The sequence below is a fragment of the Odontesthes bonariensis genome, chromosome 17 (assembly GCF_027942865.1).
Source record: "Odontesthes bonariensis isolate fOdoBon6 chromosome 17, fOdoBon6.hap1, whole genome shotgun sequence".
NCBI classification, from domain to species: Eukaryota; Metazoa; Chordata; class Actinopteri; order Atheriniformes; family Atherinopsidae; genus Odontesthes; species Odontesthes bonariensis.
This window is the reverse complement of record NC_134522.1, coordinates 13698092-13715105: the sequence shown is the minus strand read 5'-3', so window position 1 is coordinate 13715105 and position 17014 is coordinate 13698092. Positions and strand designations below refer to the sequence as shown.

General features: G+C 38.6%; 1 long non-coding RNA gene across 1 annotated transcript; it reads left to right on the top strand.

The window, feature by feature from the left end:
• Positions 1-2043: 2043 nt before the first annotated feature.
• LOC142366234 (uncharacterized) lies at positions 2044-8915 on the top strand. Its single transcript, XR_012766758.1, has 4 exons — positions 2044-2341; positions 6674-6799; positions 8013-8057; positions 8560-8915. It is a non-coding gene; the product is annotated as an uncharacterized LOC142366234 (long non-coding RNA).
• Positions 8916-17014: the final 8099 nt, after the last annotated feature.

Below are 17014 nucleotides of genomic sequence, written 5' to 3'. Positions count from 1 at the left end.
TCTCTATTGGTTTCTCTAACACTTTGCAGATAAACATGATAAGCCCTGACACCAATCATCTGCACCTTACATCAGGTCTACCCAGTGCTGCCAGAAAATGTAAATGTTACCCTCCAGGTTAATGACCAAACATTTCTTTTTTTTTAAGACTTAGCCTTATCTTGGATCTCTTTGTTGCCTTTCTAATTAACGCCCTCCTTGCCTGGTCTGTGAGTATTGATGGACGGCCTTTTCTGGGTAGGTTTGTTCTGGTGCCACATTCTTTCCACTTTGTGATGGTGGATTTGATGGTGCTCCTTGGGATTTTCAGAATTTGGTATGTTTTCTGTAACACATTCAGGATTTGGACTTCCAAACAACCTCGTCCGACTAGTTTGGAGAGCTCCTTGCTCTTCATGATGTCACTTGCTTGGTGGTAACTCTTGATTGGTGTTTATATACTGAGATAATGTGACACATAGATTGCACAGGACCTAATTTAATTTAACTTATGAGAAGGTATTTGTTGGGACCAGCTCTTATTTAAGGACGACATAGCAAAGAGGGTGAATACATAAGCCCGTACAGCTTTTTTTGTTTGTTTTGCTTATTTTTGGGGGTTTTTTTTAGAATATTTTTAATTATCCTTTTAATTCCATTTATCACCATTTTTTTTCTTGTACAAAAACATCCCCCCAAAAATCCAGTTTAATCACAGGTTGTAACGCAAAAATAGGAAAAAATACCAAGCAGGTGAACAGTTTTACAAGCCACAGATGTCAAAAATCACCAACATTAAGTAATAAAAAAAAAAGTTAAAATCCATAGATTTCTGTGTTTTGCAGAGGAAAGTATTCCGAATAAACCACAGAATACAGTCTCAGTTTACTTTCTGTGCCGTTTGTATCAGTGTCTACTACTTTTCCCCAATTTTATGTAATTAGTCATACATCCCAAAGGTTACCATAGATGCATTATTTACCATTCCCAACAGATTACAGGTAAGCTAATGCGAGCTTTAATCAAAATCTCAGCTGGAAAATGCCAGCAAAGCATAAGCACTCACATCCAGCTGTTTTGTGTTACATTATTATGCCCTTCCCTGATAATTAGTAACTATAAAGATGTTGTCCTGCTCAGATTTGACTTTTTGACTTTTTGACTACTTCTTGGTCAAATGGAGGCCTTTCAGATGAGAAAATCAGCTCTTCAATGTATTTGTTTGCTTTCTGGAATGACGTGTCATATAAGAAGAAAATTAAAGATGAATGAAAATTTGTCATTTTTGACATGGTTAATCTGCATTAAAGGCAAACAAAGCTTTTACCTCGGAAACTGGAACTATCATTATTTACTAGATGCTGCTTGTGTTTAATGAGAATGATTGGTGACATCAGTCATGTGGCATACTGCATTTCTGAATGATTCAATGCTTGACTCAATAATATTTTGCCCCCCATTTTCTTCTGTCTGGATGTATACAGAAAAATACGGATTTTATTTTAGAAGAATTGAGTTAAAGCTCTCATGTTTTCAGATTTTTTTATTTCATCGTGTAACAAATGTTAAATTCTTGCATCTGAGATATGTCTCCACATTTTTAGCCCATTTCACTTGCCCCTCATGTACTATGTTTTTTTTTTTGGTCATCACTGCAATTTTCCATAACTTTACATTACTTCAGCCAAAGAAGGAAAATTCCTGATTGCACTCTCAGTTTGATGTATTCATAGAGCACACACTAACACAGAGATTTACTAAATTATATACATCTATCTTATTCTATAAATCTCTTTGTTTTGCTGTGTGTGTAGGAGGAAGTGAGTAAAGGTTGAAGCAGGAAAACAGAAAAATCCGAAACAAACAAAAAAAACAAAAACTTGAAATTCTCTTTCCCACTAAGATGAAAGCTGCTGTGATTCAACCTTGTTGTAGCACAGTTTGATAGTGCGGAGGCAGGAAAAGGTGTTACACAACCACCGGGCTTCCAATACTCCCACCCAGGGTGCCACAGTAATAAGGACACAGCCAAAGGAAATAGTCCTAGGAGTAGGCTGAAGTGGATCTCTTTCTCTCTCTCTCAGCGGCCATCTGTCTCTCTTTCATCCTCATGACCTTTTTTTGAGCTGCAAGGAAAAGTGGAGTCACACATGCAGTAAAATAGTTAGTGAGAACATTTATCTGCAAGCATTTTTGCCCTGTGTTTGCATTGTACACACCCAGATACAGACACTCTGTGTGCATGGTGTCAGGAGATGAGACGGGAGGACTCATGCGCTCCTGTGTCAACTTGCTGAGTTGAATCGTGACCAGCTTTGCAAAGGAATGGAGCAAGAATGAAATGTAGGGAGACCATAAAAAGGTGAGTGAATGCTTGCTACCATGAAGTGTCATTATCAGCGTTTCTGGAGGGAAAAAGCGTTGGCGTGCTGGTAGGAGTGTATTTTTCAAGACTCAGCAATGAGCAAAGTCTGAATATGAGAGCATTCAGCGTGCATACTCCACACGTTTAATCTCCAAAGTAATCTAGTTTTGCGTAACAACTTGTAGTTTGGTCAATTGGCAGTCTGCGTGGAATTAAAGGTGTAATTCAGAAAATATTACTTAGAATAAAACTGTGACTGACAGAAACGTTAAGAATCTTTTAAGTTTTAAAACAACAAAAGTGTCATCAGCAGAGAGTCTCTGAGCCTCGCCCTTCCTTTGCAACTTTGGGGTGAACTGAAATGGAAAGTTACAATAGTTGCCTTTATGACATGTCAACCACACCCTGTGGTTTATCCACAGATGAGGTGAGTATCAGGCCGCTGTGTGTCCCAAAGCCAGGCGCCCATCCCTTATGTGACTGTAGCGGTGATGAGCAACTATTGACTAATAAACAAAAAAAAAAAAGAGATTTCTTTGTGATAAACAAAGCAGACACTGTTAAACTAAGAAACTAAGAGAGAAGTGTAATTGCAAGGCGCAGAAATGCATACAGATATCTTCTTTTTCGCCATTTTGAGTACTTTATGAGTTATCTGAGGGCGTGGTTCAAATCACTGAGCCAGTAGACTGATAGGCACTGCCTGAGCTGGGCTACAATATGCTGCTAAACAAATAAAGGGAATAAAATTTTATAGACGCTTTTACAAACCATGAAGCTTTTAGGAAACACTAAAGAGTCATTTGATGTAATAACTGACATAAGAGTAGATCAACACCATAATCACTTTTAGGAATATGTGCAAGTTTAAGATTCTGAGCCTCATGAGTCGCTTTGATATGTTTTTTGGTAGTTTCTACTATTTTCACTGTCTTTCCTTGCATCCCTGCTATTTTTTTCTTTAGTTATGCTTTGGGTTTTTTTTGTTGGGGGAGGGAGTTGATTTAGATAATATCATATCAATATCACACCAGCCAGCAGAATCCTTTTGAGTAATATTCCATCCAAACCTCTGTTTTAATGCTAAACTCATTTTGTTCAGTCTTGTTTTCTTTTCTCAGATAAAGTCTGAAAACTTTTTTAAGCTGCTGACTTGTAAATATTAGCGCATGTTTTTACAGACTCTTGTTTTACATCAAGACACCTAGGCAAGCATGCCTTCTACAGTGCCCCACCAGCAGGACTTAGATCTCCCAGTCCAGGAGAAATTCCTTTTATTGCCCATTGCTTTGCTTTACTCAACACAAAACTGATATCATGTATGTGTGTATATATGTACATTTTAGGTTCCTGTCTAGTCACTTGAGTCAAGTCTTTAGGTGAAAAAAACCTTTGGTAACCCATTTAGTTAATTAATTAGACACACACATAGTCCAGCGTAATGTTGCATAATTAGTATGGGCCCCATGAAAAGGTTTTGGGGTTGGTGTTAATAATAATTAGCTGAGTCATTTCTCGAGCTTTGCAGGCAAACAACAGCAGAAAGGTCACGGCGAACACAGTCCTGTGCTCAGTTCTGATAATTAAAGTTCTCTGCTGGTGCCATTTGAAGCTGATAAGTGCCACTGTTATGTGACAAAAAAAAAAATCAGCTGTCACACTTATCCATTGTGACATCCACTGATGAGCATGGTTGCCAATGGTTCCTCTTCCCGAAGCTGATTTCAGCTTGTACCTCCTGTAAAAAAGTTTTTATCCCGTCCTCCTCCCCCATCATCCCTGCGTCCCCTCCTCTCTTCTCTGATTATTCCGACATTGCACTCTGTCTTTTCTGGACTGGCTCTGCGTGCCTCTGAGGCACAGATTATTGAGATAAACTTAGCAACAGCTAGCCAGGTCACATCGAACACTATCGAAGAGCGAAAGAGAATGAAGGGGAGCAGCACGAGGGTTGATGTTTGTGCCTGGATGCATAAAACAAATCTGGTAGATTTCTGAAATCCCAGCCCCAGTGCTGAAGCTAAAAATAAATTCAGTGTTGATCATTTTACTGGTGACAGAAATATAGGGAAAAATCATTTTAAAAAAAGATTATCAAGAGAAAATAGGCAAGAATATCACAGACTTGATAAACATTGGGAACAATCGTAAAAAAGAAAGAAAATAAGAATAATAACACCCTGTGTCTATATGCTAACTGGATATATGAAAACGAAAGTACATTCCAACTAATTCCAACATTCAAACTTTTTATATATTTGGACAGGCAAAAATGTGATCCACCTTTGACACAGTTGTGTGTCGGATTCCTCTTGTGAATCCCTCTGTGTCAAATTGCTGTAAGTTTACTGTGGATTTACAACAGAATTCTTTTCACATTAAAGTTAGACATACGTCCCTGGTAAATTCAGATTTAATGCCACCAGTCAGCTAATAACAATAGATCATTTTAATTATCTATCAGCATAAACATTTGCATTGAAGCATCTGTGAGCTTGATGCTTGTTGCAAAGCAGATTATAACCTGCTGAGTAAACATGATTCGGGTTTGCTCTGGCTGGTAGACACAGTGAACTTAAGTAGAACCTGAAGATATTCTACACTTAAGACTGTAATCCAACATACAGCACTACCTGCTATGATAGATTGTATTACTGGTTCTTCTCTTAAAAAGCCACATTCGGTGTGCACCCAACTACTCTTCTTACAGTAGCCAGACGCCTCCATCTTTGATTCTTCAGCACAAAGAATGTTATTCCAAAATGCCCTTCACGCTTTGTGAAACACGCCAGTTTAGCTCAAATGTTCTTTTTTAGACCGCAAAGCATTTTTACTCACAAGACTTCCAGAAGATGATTGATGAGCAGTCAGCATGATTATAATTTGTAGTATGTTTTCAAGAACTTTTCAGTCTCTCCAGAATGTCTAATGGCTACTTTGGTCCACGGCATAAATCGTTCCAGGCTCAAAAATTCTGGGGAAATTTTCCTTGAAACTGGCTGCATGGTGTTGTGGTGGTTAGCACCGTCACCTCACAGCAAGAGTTTGAACGTCAGCTGGGGCCTTTCTGTGTGGTTTGCATGGACTCCCTGTGCATCAGTGGGTTCTCTCCGGGTACTCCGGCTTTCTTCTACCATCGAAAAACATGCATGTCAGGTTAATTGGAGATTCTTAAATTGTCCCTAGGAGTTAGCAGAAATTATTGTTTGTCTCTGTGTGGCCCCTGTGATGGACTGGCAACCTGTGCAGGGTGCACCCTGCCACTCCCCCAATGGCAGCTGGGATAGACTCCAGCCCCGCCCGCGACCCTGAATTGGATTAAGCCGGGATAGAAAATGGATGGATTACACAAAACTACCCCGAAATTAATGTTTAACAGTTTAACATTAACAGAAACATTTTAAGGAGATAGGAAGATGGATTGAGGCATAGCAGTATGATTCGAGAACCATCTGAACCTATTTTCTTTTTTTTTTGGTTGGTTGGTTAGGTTTAGACATTAAAAATACACAAGCAGGGTCACGGATAGGATTGATATAGAAGATGTTTGAAAATTAGAAAATACATGGTTTTTGTTTGGTTGTAGTTTAATGTGGCAATACTAAGTTTTTGTGCTGTAGACAATCTTAGCAGTTATTGACTAAACAATCAACCTGCTCTCACTCCAGGACATGTAACCTGGAGTGAAACCTGGAGTTTTCCTTAAATCAAACATTCTAAGGTCTTTATTGTTCTTTAGAAGTACCGGAAGGTGAATTTTGTTAGTTATATACATAGCCTGTTTCCCAGTTTGTGCTAAATCTAACTGAATCAATCTCAACCCAGCAAAAAATGTCCATTTCCAAATCATCGAAACAGTCTGTCTAAGATAGTTAACTATGGGTTTTTGCTGTGTGTGTGTTTGAAAGGGCTGTACCTGAGGCTCATACACTCATCAAACTTACAGGACCAGGCATGTCGCTATTCAATGTGACTCACTGCCTGATTGTAGAAGTCCGTGGGCAAATGTTACAGGTCAACATAGATCAACAATATTAAATTCAGTTAAAGACAACATTTCTAATCACACTATGTGAAATGGGATATGCTCCAGCTTACCAGTGGGAAAGTTGTTTGCATATGGGAGCGGCTGACAGAGCTAATGCCTAGATTAAGACCAGAATTCCAGATGAGTTGAAGAGGTCATGTCTAGGACGCAGAGTAGAAAAGTGGAAAATTTAAGCTATTTCTTCCCTTGATGGTTATGGGAAATGGGAGATCATATACAATTTTGTAGATCTGCCAAGCACACAGTAATATCATGAAGGCAATATCATTTGTTTCCCCTAGACATGGCTGCAGGCATGACTGGCTCCTCTCTACACAGCCTTCAGACTATATGGGCAGTCTGAGAGTGCAGATGGAGAGGTAACAGTGAATGAAGAGGGATTGCAGTACTTATTAACAACAGATGAAGTAAGCCTATACATTTTTCTGAGAAGTAACGTCTTTGTATCTCAGATGCTAAACTGCTGGCCGTGAGTTCCTGTCCATATTGTCCACTGAGAGAGTTCACCTGTGTTGCCTGCCTGTGCTGTGTGTGACATTACTGAATGGAATTTAACTTTACATGCACAGTTGAATCGAGCTGCGGTAGCTTGACTTGGCCATTTAAATGGACTATCACTTTGTGTCAGTATACATGCACAGGAGGTGAATTAATTTATCGACCAACTCGGCTGATTTCAGTCACAACTTCTCACATGTTTAGCTATCCGACAAAATAAAAAGAGAAATACGGGAATGAGATCAGCTCTACTAATACACCTGTGCTTTAGTCTTCCTACAAATAGATGGAGCTTCGTTGTGAACATTGTTATCTTTGTTCAATTTGTTATTTTGCCACTTTTTCTACTTGTTTAACATGAATACTTTGTATTTTTTTAATCACACGTAACATTGACTGCATTCATCCACTCACTTTCTATTCTCACTTTATCTGACTAAAGCCTGGGTACCCCCAGGGCCAACACCGAGACAGGTAAACATAGTGGAAATAACAATCGCACAAAAACACACACACTCCTACATTGAATTTAAAATCAATTTAATCTAAAAGCAATCAAGCACTTCTATTGGACTGTGGGAGGAAGTTAGAGCATTGCTTGCATCTAAATCAGTTCATACATGGAAGGTTTTATCTTATATCATTTCTATGGTTTCTACAAGCATTTCTTTTTAGCTATTAATTCATTTATTAATATTATTGAACGTTAGTTTTACCATGTGGTTTAATGTGTGCGTTGTTCTTTATTCACTCCACACTGTAATTGAGGGCCAGACCTCAATCATTTTCATGCTTTTGCGAGCTTTTAGGAGAAACTCGTAAAAGCTGAAGCCCAAACAAAGCTGTGGCTATTTTGTAGCTATACTACATCTGCCTAAAGAGTCTGAATTTGATTATAAATGGTAATCAGCATTTTTCATGTTTGCAAAAAACAAAATTCATTCCAATTCTGTTAAGAATTAAGCAGGTTAGAGTTGATTTTGGAGACCATAGCAGGACTGTACACAAAGGGTCAAAGAAGCATTTGGGTTTTCAATGGCTGTGCAGGGTAAGGGATCAGGGGAGGGTTGATTGCTATTGGAACATGTTTAAGTCTAATCTGAGCATCTGTGTCTCCTCTAGGCCAGCGACTCATTTCTGGCAATATGACAAGGTTATTCAGCTAAAGTAAGTTTTTTGGAGGGTACACTCGAATGCCTCAGAGGTCTCCAACACACAAGGCTCTTAAGCTAAAGTGTCTGTTGTAGACAAACCCAATCTGTTTACATCTTCCAAAAGTGCAACTTTAGAGGCTTCTTAGCCCTCGTGCCACACTTCAGAATGTTTTGCGAGGTCTTTTGTTACGGCAGCAGTGAGATTTTAAGACATACGTTTGTAGCTACTTGAATCTTTTTGGCTACTGATCATGGGTGAAGTTGCATCTCAGTGTTATGTTACTGAACTTATTTGCAGCAATGCTTGTTTTCTGTGTTTTGTTGATATGCCAGCGACTGATTGTCTGCTCCAGACTGTCGGCAAAGGAGTTTCCCTTGAGAATGAATAAAGCTGTGTCATGTCTTATGTTATGTCTTATGTTATAAGACATAATAGTCTGGACTTTAATTCACCTCTGAAGTGATTTCTTATCCTTTCATTTAATGATATGCCCTCTTTTTCTTTATCCTTACAGATTCCTAACCTCCCATTGTGGTCTCGTCTCTATAGCAACATGGGCCGCCTGCCTGTGCTTAGTATTATGATTCAAAAGCCGTTCATATGGTAGAATTAGAGACTAATATTCTGAGCATCTGAAATAAACTTTCAAACACAGAAACACAGATTGAAATATGTTTGTTTTTTCTTCTGTAATTTTAGATTACTATGTGGTGGATTAAAGGCCAATAAATGAGAAATGGTCTGAAATCTTACTTTGCTAAATTCTATATTTGGAAGAGGCATGGAGACAGATCTGATGCAAATATCCTGTTGCCAGAAATACACAAGGATATCCCTGCAGGATGTGCTCCTACAGTGCCTTCCTGGAAACAATGCTTCAACAGGAGGGGATTTGTTGCCCAAAAATGGAAAATCTGACAGGATGTTTGGTGCTTTGTTACCAATGTGTCTTTAATATTTTTTTTTGTGTTGGTTTCACTCATTGTTCAAACAAAAAACACATATTTTTTTAACAGTTATCAGTGGTAAGAGAGCTGTGGTACCTGAAAGAGGAATCGTTCGACTCTTCAGTTTAGACTTATCTGCTGAATTTGTTATTCAAGAATGTGAGAATCACCGCGGTCTTCGTCTTTTACACTTGAGATGAGAGTTTTTTCTGTTGTAAGCACAAAACCTTTAACACAAAAGGCTGGTTTCACTGAAGGTCTGAAAGGAGACGACAGAAAAGCGAATTGCAGAGAGACGCTTTGGTCTTTGTCCACGCCTCAGGTCATGTTCTGCTCTGATGACGAGGTCTCTGCTCTTGTTTCTATTTTCTCTTCTCCTTCCCTTTCCCAAGGTGACCTACTCTGTGGTGATACCGCAGGGTTTTTATGTTTTTATTTTTATTTTTTTAAAGGTATATTTACACAACATTTAGCTGTAGGTAAAAAACACTGGTCATTTTTGTGATAATGAGCATTTTCTTTACGAGCCTCAAATTTGGAATCAGTTGAATAAAATGTCGGAAGAGTCAATTTAGATGTTTAGTAAAAAAAACCTTTTGTATCATAAATTCATACGAATAAGTGCAAATGTAATTACATTGTGAGTCATTTGCACATTCACATAAGAAACTGCAGAATATGTATCATTTGAAAAAAAGGGTCATTATAAGTAATCATCTGTGGAAGTTTCACACTGTGGTGCCACCACAGTCAAGTTATTGTGAGACGACTATGTAAACAACATAGAAATGATATGCAGTGATCCTGTGAGTTTCCAATCATCCCCATCACCACGTGAAATTCTTAAGTTCAGTACTTTGATTATGGAACCAAAACAAGCCCATCAGCTTCAGTTGTATTTTTTGCTGAATGGTCATTAGGAAGTCCCACCACCATGATACAGAGTTTTCCTCCTTCCAGTAAAATCTTTCCTCTTTCACACAAAAAAAAAAAAACGCTGTTGGAACCAACCCTCATGAAAGTTTTAATAATCAGATATTTCTAATGTTTTTTTCTGAATTGATTCGAGTCATATCAGATTGAGTGAGTGAGATAACTCACGGAGGATGTGTCAGCGTTTCCATGCAAAATCCACTGACATCCAGATCCTTAAATGGGCTGCATCCTGTGGTGATTCATCACCACAAACCTGCCTCTGTCTGTGCTGCTTCTCATTCTCCTTCTGTCTCACTTTTGATACCATGGAGACCAAGAGCAGAAAGAAAAAAAAAGTGCTACCAGGCATCGTTGATCTTTTGCCAGAGAGTTCAAGTGGTGCTTATACGAGACAGGCAAGTGAAGAGTCAACAGACACGAGCCAGACAGGGGAAGGATGCCAGGGCAGTGTGTCACTGCTGACTGGTCAGCAATCTGGCTGACACCTGGTACAACACACAAAGAAACACACCCAGATATACAGAGGAAGTGGGAGAGAACAAAGGGAGAGTCTGTGTCTTTACTGTGTCTTCAAGCCTGAACCAAAAATATTTATTTTCTGTCTAATTGTGTGTCTTGAAGAGAGTCAATCACCTCTTTTCATGCCACATGACAATAATAAGTACATATGGCTCGGTGCAAATGTCTTGAGCCACCCCTCATTTCTTTTCATTTTGAGCCACACTTGTTATCTTTTAATGTTGTCTTGAGCAGAGGCGCTCCAGGCTATCTGAAGTTTTTCTTTTGGACGTTGGCTCCTTTTTTTCCATGTACCTGGCCATTGTTTCTTTATTAAGCCACTTATCCCTGACCAATGACTCATTCAAGAAAAAAAAGGGCACCTAACTAAAGAGATGAACAGTAAGCTGAACGCTCTGTCTGTCTTGGAAGAAGATTTGACGGTGGCAGAGAACTGCAGATATCTTCAGGTTCCCATGGGCAACAGAATGAACTGGAAATGCAACACAAAGGCTGTTCGCAAGAAGGGACAGAGCAGCCTCTTCTTCTTGAGGAAGCTTGCAACTTCTCACGTGTGCACAAAGTTATTATCCTTTCTTAAGTCCGTGGTGGAAAATGCAACAATTTTCTCTGCAGTAAGCTGTTGAGGCAGCAGCACCAGGGCTCAGAGAAACTAAACAAAGAGTTTAGAAAATACTGACTCTGTGCTCTGGAGCCCCTCAAGCTGTTTGGTAAAAGAAGAACATTGCAAAAGCTTGTCAACATGATAGACCACAACATAATGGCCAGCATTGATGTTTTCAGTCATCCGTAGATATTTACCGTCAAATTCAGCACATTTGTAGAGAAGTAGATAGACAGCAAGAAGTTGCCAGAGTTCATATCCATTCACAAGTGGAAGAATCAAAAGAAGTTGAAGGTTGCAAGAAGCATTTTTTAAAAGACCCACCTCAGTCACAAACTTGTGAAAGGCGTCTAATACTTATAATACTTATAATCTAATAATTAATGAGCGTAACTATTAAAGAAAGTGTCAGTTTGAGGGAACAAATTGTCCAGCTTTTCCTGCCTCAGAAAGCAACAAAGCCTGCACATCAAAAGGTCGTGTCCTGGTGGAATAAAAATGTCCTGAACCACAGCACTGGCAAACCCTCCACAGGACGGTCCAGGTCAGGACACAAATCCACCCCAGTTGTTTGTCGATCACAAAATAATTTCCATCAGCCAGAGATGTCACAGATGTCAGTCCACGCGAGGCTGAGGATTTTAAACCAAAATACTTTACAAGGCTGTTCATCCCTTTCTCTGCGAGTGACATCAAGCAGTCAGGATCTCGCTGAGGTGAAGGCAGAGTCTAACCATGTTGCACCCACAGTAAACATTTAAATGACCTCATGACAGAATGTTAAATCCACAACACTGACCCCTACAGTTGTAAGAGACAGGTTAAATGGTGGGAAATTTGAATTTCTGTCAACTTGAAATTGAATTTCTATCTGATGTGGAACATAAATATGTACATCTATTCAGGTGCTGAACTAAAGTACATGTTTGATTATTAGTACTTTTTATCTTCATACATGTTTTACTACTTTCCCACATTTATCTGACTTTAATACCTAGTTCCGGATTGATGTCCTGATCAAATCATTGAAAATAAATCAATAAAGCAAATGTGTTCTGAAGGCTGAATGTGTCCATTGCCACTTGAAAACATAAACATCAATAAACCTTTGCAGTTTATAGTGACATATAGAGAAAAGTTAGAAGAGTTTGTTTGCTTTTCATTGCAACAGTGGAAAATAACTGCAAAATGCAGCCGTCTTCTTCACAGCACACAGTATTTTCAACCGCTCAGTCACTGAAGCAACACATCAACTCCAAACTAAAACATCTGCACCTCTGTGCAGGTCTGGAATGAGTTTAACAATAAGAATCGGGCTGTTGTTACTGTTAAACGTCCCTGCTGAGCTGTATATTTCTTTAATATACAAAACATATCTTAATGTTAATCTAAGGCATGAACAGAGATACTTTAAAAAAAAAAAAAAAAAAAAAAGGTCTTCCTGCTTGTTACAACACTTTAAGACCTTGAAGTGGAACTTTAAAGTAGAAACTTGCATCTTCAAATGATTGTAAGATCTTTTTAAATGCCCTGCTAGATGCATTGACCAGCACAACCTTTTGCCTGAGCCTGAGGCAGATTTTTAAACACACATGATGACAATCCATAATTCAGTAGTGAAGAGATCATCAAGCTGTTGGTGTTATGTTTTTAAGTAAGCCTGGGTACTCCTTTCACTCGCTAAGGAGATCCCAGAGAATGTCACAAGATCCAGGACCCCTGATTTTAACGAATAGATTTAAAGGTGCGATAAATGTAGGGATGATCTTACTTTTTCTGTTTGACTGATCAAATGTTGCTTTTTTTTGTGAATTGAACTGTATCACGACAATGATAACAAATAAATTGCAATTTAAATGGTATCTGCTGAGTAAATCACCCATGTGAGGTACAGTTTCAAAGATGATTAAACGTTTGTTCACCAAATATCTTGAAAAAGTCAAGAATTTCTTGTGTGTAATTCCTTTTTAAAAAAAATAATCGAGTCTCTGCCAGAAAGCTAACTGAGCTGCAAATTCATTCCCCATTTAAATTAAGGTAACCTACCATAATGAAAGTTTGGATGTTCAGGTATTCAAAATATTTCCTTTGTTCTGAGTAGGTTTACGTCATATCTGATTGAAGAGTGAATGAGGTAACTCAAAAGAATCATGTCAGATTTAGGGCAGATTTCCAGTGAAATCCATTCAAAGTTAGATCCTTAAATGGTCTAATAATAATAATTGTTGTTTTAAAGACCAAGAACCTTTTTTAAGAAAGAAAAAAAAAGCATGAATATTAAAAGTAAGCAACTTAGACAACGAATACAATTACAATTCACAGATGTGATGTCTGGAAGTGGATCATTTAAAAACCGATATGATTTATTTCATTTTCACATCATTCTTGTTAATCTTTTCACTTGAAAATGTATGATTCCGGTTGTATCTTTAAGGAGCACAGGTTTGCTGTGGAAGCAAAGGAAATAAGGGGAGGTGTGCTCTTGTATTTGAACTGTATGGACATTTCTGTCCTTCATATTAAGACCCAGCACTACCCACGTCACGGTGATCAATGCACCCTCTTTCCCTCTTGTGGGTGGGATAGTCCTGTTTTCACAGTGAGGTTGCTGTGAATGCATTTCAAGTAGCCAACATGCGGTGGTTTCCATGGTTTCCAGTAGCACGCCAACGTTTTACAAGTGCAGTGGATTGGGTGGGAAGGGAATTACATAGGAACATTTGTCCGAGAGTGTGTGGTGAGGAGGAGGAGAAGGGGACGATCTTGTTGCTCTACTTCCTTACATGATGCCCGGTTTCCTGTTTCCTCCCCTTTGTGGACTGGACTATCTCTTGTCTCTGTTTTTGTCTACGCATTTCAGAAAGATCTATGTATTTCATTGGTTTGCTTATCTACCCTTTTGGATATCTTGAGAGATCACAATAGTTTGATTTAACCACAATTTGACATTACAAACATTTCTGGGATGAGATACTGAAACCTCCTTGTGCAAAACTCAATGGGGAAAAATAGTAAAATAAGGAGAAAAAGAGACCAGACACGGTGCAGCTCTGCATTTACAAGTACATTTGGGTGTGAGTATTGTTCTTAAGAAGAGGCCTCCCAGCTGAAAGGTCTCATGCTAGTCTCATTCTTTCCTTTTTTTGTAGAAATCTCCAGCATCAATTACAGCCTGCTGCTGATTTCCATAGACGAGGCCTTCTTTGCGCTGTCAGAAATATATTTGCATATAAATAGAGGGGTCACAAAAGGCTGAGTATCTATTTAATCCTCTATAGAAAGTTTTCCGAGTGTGTGTTGGTTTATCATGTGCTGCCCTCCTCTGGCAATCAGGTCACAGCGACACTCGATTATTTTCATCCAGTTATATCAACTGATATGTGTGTATAAATATGAGGACAAGAGGAAGTGTTTGAGCAGCCTGTGACAGTAACATGTTTTACATTTTTAAAATTGTTCTTTCCTTTTTTAATTACAAACCTTGACAAAAAAGCAATATTCTATAATATCATTAATTTAATAGCTATAAGATGACATTTGTGCAACAATGTAATGAAGTATCTAAAGGGAATCTTGTAGAATATATTCTAAATATTTGTAGTTTCAGTGCTGCAGACCCCAATCAGAGTGTAGTGTAAGAGTGGCAGGATTCTCAATGCAATGCGGTGAACTCTTCCTTAAGACAGTTTCAACCGTCTTTCCTTTACCTCATGACTTTTACCATTGAAGTAGAGGAAAAAAAGCTTGAAAAAAGACAATGGTAGGGTTTTTTCCTTTTGCCTATCTGACCAGACCTCAAGGTAGTGACAAGGTAGCAAATTCTGAACTCAAGGCTTCATGACAGTTGATGATTTGTCATCATTGGTTTGGAACACAATTCCTTTTTGACTGATGCTGAGAAGACTGCTCACCTGTTCCACCTCAGCAGATCATCCCAGACCTGACAAAAGCCCGGTCACATATGATTTCCAATCTGGATGCTCGGCCCTCTGACAAACTTAGAATAAAATGTATTGCTTGTCACCGCATGAAATCTCAATGTCCACATATGTTCTTTATCTCCTCAAATTGACAATTTCTCATTTAGAAATTATGTCTGGTCTGTAACAGAAATGTAGCCTAATTGGTGTCAACATTTACTAGAGACAAGTATTTGAAATGTTTCATGGCTGATTTGGTGTTATTAGAATATTTTGCAAACCATACGCTCCACGGTGAGCGCATCTTCTGAAAGCGTTTGGTGAGAAGGCAGTGAGGCTTCTGAGCTGAGACTACTTTTTCCCAAAAGAGTCCCTGTTGCACCAGAAATTGTACAATTTGACTGATTGTCCAACACGACACCCCTGCTCTACTTCAAATATCTTCAGGGGTATAGTTAAACCCCCAATCATCTGCATCCACAGATTCTCATCCAGAGAATCAGATTTTCAATCCTCGATTTCTTTCCTTTAATCAAAGCCTCCGACAGAGGGGTTATCCCCAATGCTTTTTAAGATCCGTCAAACATAACACTTTAGCATCTCAGACTCCCACCTAAACCATCAGCCACCTGGTCCCTGTTTTAACGGAATGAGTCTGAAAAGCTTGTCCCTCTCATTACCACCTATAATCCACACAGTACACAGACCTGCAGGGCCAACTGATAAACAATTTCCAAGGGATAATGGTCAAACATGGTAGCCTAGAAGCACAGGTCATTACTGCCATTAGACGGAACCAAAAATCTAAACTAGGCACCAGTTAGAGCTCAGTTCTGCAGAAAAACGAGTAAGACTATCTGACTTAAGCAATACCTCTACAACACTGGGAAGGGTAGACTGAATACCCTACTGGTCCATCATTACCCCGTTTCCAATTCAACGTCTGGTCATTACATTTTGCATGTTAGTCAAGAATTGGAAATCTCTCTTTTTTTTCTTTTTTTTTTTAATCTCTCCACAAATCAGAACCAACCAAAAGCTGTCAGAGTGACTGAAATGCAGATCTTTCATCATACATATTCTAAGGTCATGGGTTGGGCAAATTCTAACATTTTAGGGTAGAAATTTAAATAAATTTTCTTAAATGCTATGGGCATTATATGTATTCAAATGTCAGCTAATTAGCATAAATGTCAAACACACAACATGTTACAGGATAAACACCTCCATAGTGGTCCTTTTGTTTCACTAGTGTGAAGGAAGACATGTCGTAGAAGCCAAATGAGAGATTTAACTTGTTTACAAAATAATTCCACAAACCATGTCAAACTGTGACAATGTGCAGATATTTCATGGCTGCGTTATTATATTACGAAAAGTGTCATCTTTGTTGGTGTTGAGGAATTGTGAACTACATTTATCTAAACCAGTAGTTAAATGTCCCATTGGTTTTAATGCAGTCATTTACAAAAAGAAATATTTTACTTTCTTTTTCATTTTTCTTTTCCAGATGTGTGTTTTATTTTTCTGTCAGGTCTGTTCTGTTACTAAAGCAGTTTCCATAAAACCTTTTTGTTCCGATTCTGATTCAAACCATGAGCATTTTCTGTAAAGCGTGAATCCTCCGATAATGTACACACACCCCACAAGACCTGTATACTGGGAGGCTAGATTTCTAAACAAGGGTTGAACATTGAGGTAGCAGAATTCAACCTGATAGTTACATGAGGGAGGGTTTTACGTCTCCCGTGTCTCACACACACAAACTAAAGAAACTGTTGTCTACTAAGTATTCAGAATGTTGGTTGCCTTGCTGATCTCCTTGTGCCAGAACAAATACAGAGCAAAGAGTCTAAAAGCCACATTAAAACGTCTTTAAACAAAACAAGTCATGACAGTGAGGTGACAACTCCAACTTCAGAGCGACAACAACGCAGACGAGACGTGATCAAAAGGATTAGCAGGTGTTCCTGAGTAAGAAAGTGAAAAAAAATAGTGCTCAAAATGATAAAATAACGTCATAATAAAACAAATGTGTCACAA